Here is a 6,238-nt window from a genome sequence, read left to right as displayed (position 1 = left end):
ATGCTAAGTCCCTTTATTTGCAGGCCTAACACTCCCGATCAGGAGCCTGGATGTTGCAAGGACCACTGGAATGAGAACAGCGGCAATGAAAATAGGAAGGCATCTCTGGAAAAAGTGTGACTCCTTGGGGTGACCGAGGCACCCATTCCATAGCGGGTTGAGATTGTGCTCCCTGAAGATTTGCCAGGAGGACCAACATACTCTTCAGGCCCCCAGAGTCATAGTAATTCCCGTTCTAGCTGATTATCTGGCAAAACAACAAGGGTAAGATGTTTGTTCCTCATGGGTACAGCCTCCCCTGAGTCCTCAGATGCCTGGAGATGATTTATACCTTAAGTCCCCAGCCTTCAAGGTCCTGCACCATCAAAACCATCCACAGTCAGCTATCTGTGCCCTTTTTACACATTAACTCATTTGGTACTTGCAACACTTCGGTGCTTATTTTATAGATGAGATTATCTTCTAGACTGACCCGCATTTCATTGACATTGTATTATGAAAACAACTATCCAACTGGGAAATTTTCACTAGGACAGGAAGGATTATTTTAGTGATTAGATAACTGTAAACCAGCTAGTCTTTATGTAAATACAGATCAAAAAGAGAAAAAAAGAAGTTAAGCTTTCAATATCAGCCAGGGAAGGGTTTTGTTTGTTTGTTTGTCTGTTGCTCAGGCTGGAGTGCGGTGGAGCAATCTCGTCTCACTGCAACCTCCGCCTTCCAAGTTCAAGCAATTCTCCTGCGTTAGCCTCCTGAGTAGCTGAGATTACAGGCATGCACCACTACACCTGGCTAATTTTTGTATTTTTAATAGAGACAGGGTTTCACCATGTTGTCCAGGCTGGTCTCAGACTAACCAGGAGAGAGTTTAATAAATATTCTTGCCTGCAGGTTGCCTCCACTAGATCAGATGCTGATCTATTCTGCCTTACAGAAATTCAGGAAATGAGCTTTACTTATCGCATCTCCCAACTCCTCTATCTTCACCGCTCCCCATCTCTACCCTTCCCTCCCTCATCTCCTAGGAAGATTTACCTTCAGTCTTGCCCAAAAGCAGACCTACTAATTCCAGGCAGGCCTGAGGATTCTTCTCAGCACAGGCATCCACATAATGCAATTAGGTTTAGTTAAGGTCTCAAAACCTAGCATCCCCTGCAATTACAACAAGGCAGAGCATGCGCACTTACGGGCCAATTACTCTCAAAAAACTTTACAGATGTTGTCTCATTTTTTCAACATTGTATTGCATTGAAAGAGGTAGGCGCCGGGTGCGGTGGCTCACATCTGTAATCCCAGCACTTTGGGAGGCCAAGGTGGGTGGATCATTTGAGGCCAGGAGTTCAAGACCAGCCTGGCCAACATGGCAAAACCCATCTCTGCTAAAAAGAAAATATGGGCCGGGCGCGGTGGCTCAAGCCTGTAATCCCAGCACTTTGGGAGGCTGAGACGGGCGGATCACGAGGTCAGGAGTTCGAGACCATCCTGGCTAACACAGTGAAACCCCGTCTCCACTAAAAAATACAAAAAGCTAGCCGGGCGAGGTGGCTGGTGCCTGTAGTCCCAGCTACTCGGGAGGCTGAGGCAGGAGAATGGCGTAAACCCGGGAGGCGAAGCTTGCAGTGAGCTGAGATCCGGCCACTGCACTCCAGCCCAGGCGACAGAGCGAGACTCCGTTTCAAAAAAAAAATGAAAATTAGCCAGCTGTAGTGGCACACGCCTGTAGCCCCAGCTACTCGGGAGGCTAAGGCATGGCAACGGCATGAGTCTGGGAGGTGAAGGTTGCAGTGAGCCAAGATCCCACCACTGCACTCCAGTCTGGGTGACAGAGTGAGACTCTGTCTCAAAAAAAAAAAAAAAAAGAAGAAGTAGGAAGTCACCATTTTCCTGATGTTTTTCACCCAGAGGTTAAGAAATTGATCATACAAAGAGTGAATAACAGAGTCAGGAAATAGTGAGACCCTCAGAGCCATTCTGTTCATTTGCTCTTCACAGAGACCAGCATAGAGTCGTAAATTTCTTACCTCAGAAAAGTCTAAGTTTAACAACTGCATGTTATAGAAATCTTGATGAGTCACCTGGGTCTGCTATTCTAAATTTTGAAAAAGAGGTAAGAAATCTGGTATAGAGGGAGGAGGTATTACTGCATATAGCAAGTTACCAAGGTATCTTGGTCTGTTTTGTGCTGTATAACAGAAGACCATAGACTGGGCAATCTATAAAGAAAAGAAGTGTATTTTCTCACAGTTCAGGAATCTAGGAAGTATAAGATCTGGGTGCCAGTATCTGGCAAGGGACTTCATGCCATGTCATCCCATGGCAGAAGGGTAAAGAGAGAGAGAGTGCAAGAGAGGGTCAAACTGAGTCTTTTATAAGGAGCCCAGCCCCAAGATAACAAACCCACTCCCTAAATAATGGCATTAATCCATTCATGAGGTGGAGCCCTTGTGACTTAAACACTTCTTAAAGCTCCCAATACTGCTGCACTGGAGATCAACATATGAACTTTGGGGGATACATTCCAACCATAACACAAGGCTTCGTAGAAAAAGACTTTTGTAGCCAGAAAGAACCTTAGCTATTAAAGGTCTAATAACCCTTTCATTTCACAGAAGATACAAACGAGGCTAGGTCAAGGTCACACACCACGGTTATGACAGGAGTGTTGGGTATCCTGACTCCCAAGCCAGTGTTTTTAGTTCTTTCTATACAGCACGAATGGTCCAGTGACTCCAGCTTCTAAACAAAGTACAGATGTATGCTGCACATCAATTGTTCATAAATGATTTTCCACCATAATGGCTCTTGAAAATACCTTCTTTTGACCCGAGCGCCATGGCTCACACCTGTAATCCCAATACTTTGGGAGGCCAAGGCAGGCAGATCACCTGAGGTCGGGAGTTTGAGACCAGCCTGACCAACATGGTGAAACCCCATCTCTACTAAAAATACAAAATTAGCTGGGCGTGGTGACGCATGCCTGTAATCCCAGCTACTCAGGAGGCTGAGGCAGGAGAATTGCTTGAACCTGGGAGGCGGAGGTTGCGGTGAGCCGAGATCGCGCCATTGCACTCCAGCCTGGGCAATGAGCAAAACTCCATCTGAAAAGAAAAAAGAAAGAAAAGAAAATACCTTATTTCTCAGTTATGCAGTAAAGCAGTAAGTCAGCAGGCCCAGGTGGTTCAGGCACTACACATTCCAAAGAAAGTCCTGTCTTCAGGAGGACTGGCCCTTGACTCACTCCAAAAAGATAAAATCTGAGCCCTTGGAATAATAAGCCTATTAAGAATGTTTTTCTATTGCTGAAGCCTTGGGTCATTTTGTGTCGATGTGAGTTCTGAGGAGCAGTGTCTGAGGAGCTGAGGTCAGTGGGTGCTGCATGTCTATGTGACTGACCCCAATAAAAACCCTAAATGCCAAGGCTTGGGTTAGCTTCCCTGATTAACAACACTTTGCACGCGCTGTCACACATCCTTGCTGGGGAAGTAGGCAGTGTCCGTGTGAGTCCACTGGAGAGGACAACTGGAAGTTTCTATCCAATTTTTCCTGGATTCCACCCTATGTGCCTTTTCCCTTTTCTGATTTTAACCTGTATCCTTTCACTGTAATAAAACATATCGGTGAGTATAATAGCTTTTCTGAGTCCTTTGAGGCCTTCTAGTAAATCACTGAGTCTGAGAGTGGTCTTAGGAATCCCTAGGATACCAATATACATTTTTTTTTGCTCTAAAATGCTCTAAATAAATACACTATCAGAACTGATCTTTCAACACTACAACTTCAGGCAAAGAGACACTCACCAATTTACACAACAAAACAGAGGACATATAGAACAAAAGTGAACTGTGTTTGGACGAACTCAAAATGTTTGTTTTGGGTACATGCACCAACTGAGTAGGAATAAAAGGCAACATCTTGAGAGGCTTCATTCTGTGTGGATGAATGAGTACCATTTCCATGAGTTTAGCCTTTATTGTGCCCTGAAGAAGTTTTCCTGCACTGTAGCTTTATTTTTAACAGTAGTTTGAGTGCAAAACAGTAATAATCCCCAGAAAAGGTGAAAATTGGTCAAGAAAATGGTACAGAAAGAATACACTTTGCGAAGAATGATGCTCTCAGACCTCTCCTATCAACCAACACTCCACCACTGGCAAGTTCAATAAACTTATGTTTGTGATGTGACACAGTGTGCACAATATTTTTTCATATGCTTTCTGTTTTATAGTAAAGAATTTGACTGGTTTTTGTCTCTGGTTCCTAGGAGGCAGACTCAAAATGATTGGAATTCCCTAAGTAACAGGGATATCTTTGTTTTTCATGAGCCTCTTGGATCACACCTGAATTTATGCTGGAAGATGAGATGACTCAAGATGGAGGCCAGTTACCAGCAAGACCAACTATGTGATTAGATAGTTGGTGCTTTGAGTCAGCCTGACCTCCAGAGTAAGGGGTAGGGGTGGAGATTCAGTTCAATCACTTGCCCAGTGATTCAATCAATTATACATATATCATAAAACCCCAATAAAAACTTTAGATACTGAAGCATGGTGAAGCATCCTCGTTGGTGAACATATCAATGTGTTGAGAGGGTGACACACCCTGATTCCACAATGCAGGACATAAAAGCTTCGCATCCAGGGCCCTCCTAGATCTTACTTTATGTGTCTCTCCATTGGCTGGTCCTAACTTGTATCCTTCATAATACAACATAATTGTAAATATAGTATTTTCCTGAGTAATGTGAGTCATTCTAGCAAAACGGCAAACCTGAAGGAAATCTTCAGAAACCCCTGGGTTTTTTTGGTTTTGTTTTGTTTTACTGAGATCAAGTCTCACTCTGTTACCCAGGCTGAAGTGCAGTGGCGCCATCTCAGCTCACTGCAACCTCTGCCTCCCAGGTTCAAGCAATTCTCATGCCTCAGCCTCCCAAGTAGCTGGGATTATAGGCTACGGCCACCATGCCCTGCTAATTTTTGTATTTTTAGTAGATATGGGGTTTCACCATGTTGACCAGGCTGCTCTCGAACTCCTAACCTCAGGTGATCCACCTGCCTCGGCCTCCCAAAGTGCTGGGATTACAGGTGTGAGCCACCACGCCCAGCCAAACCCCTAGATTTGTAGCCAATTGACTGGGGACTCCCAAAGTGTGACTGGCATCAAAAGTGAGGACAACCTCATTTGGGATCATGCCCTTTAACTTGTGGGGTCTTCTCTAACCCTAGCTAGTGCAAGAATTGAATTTCAATATACCAGTTGGGGTCAGAATACTTTCAAATTATTGTACATTACTTTTATTAGCTTTTTTCAAAGTTTAATTAGTATATTCTTCTTTTTGTGAAAAGTACTCAAGTACCTTGTAGTGTCATAGAAAAAATAATTTTTTTCTGAAAACTTCATGGAATTTTTTCACTTAATAGCTTTTAACTTGGTGGTGGTGTTTTCAGGAACAAATTAAAGTCACTAACAAGGAGCAAGTGTATTTAGAAAAATTTATAATGAAGGACACAAATGAGAAGTGGTCATTGTCATCATGCTTTGCTCCCTTGGCAGTAAAGAAGCTATTGCACTCAGAAATCAGATAATGAAGTCTCCTGACCATGTAGAAAATTTTAAAGAAAATTGTGTTTAAAGAGATTACCCTGGCCTGGCATGGTGACTCATGCCTGTAGTCCTAGCATTTTGGGAGGCCAAGGCAGGTGGATCTGTTGAGCCCAGGAATTTAAGGCCAACCTGGGCAACATGGCAAAACTTTATCTCACCAAAAATACAAAAATTAGCCAGGCTGGTGATGCATGCCTGTGGTCCCAGATACTTGGGAGGCTGAGATGGGAGGATTGCATTGAACCTGGGAGGTTGAGGCTGCAGTAAGCCAAGATCACACTACTTCACTCCAGCCTGCATGACACAGTGAGACCCTGTGAAAGAAGAGAGAGAGAGGGAGAGGGAGAGAGAGAGAGAGAGAGAGAAAATTACCAAAAGAAAATACAAAAAATAAAAAAAAATAGGCCAGGTGTGGTGGCTCATGCCTGTAATCCCAGCACTTTGGGAGACCAAAGCAGACGGATCACTTGAGGTCAGAAGTTTGAGACCAGCCTGGCCAACATGGCAAAACCCCGTCTCTACTAAAAATATAAAAATTAGCTGGGTGTAATGGTGCACACCTGTAATCCCAGCTACTCCGGAGGCTAAGGCAGGAGAATCTCTTGAACCCAGGAGGCAGAGGCTGCAGTGAGCCAAGATC

This window comes from Piliocolobus tephrosceles, chromosome 6 (genome assembly GCF_002776525.5).
Source record: "Piliocolobus tephrosceles isolate RC106 chromosome 6, ASM277652v3, whole genome shotgun sequence".
Lineage (NCBI taxonomy): Eukaryota > Metazoa > Chordata > Mammalia > Primates > Cercopithecidae > Piliocolobus > Piliocolobus tephrosceles.
Note: the sequence above shows the minus strand (reverse complement) of the source record.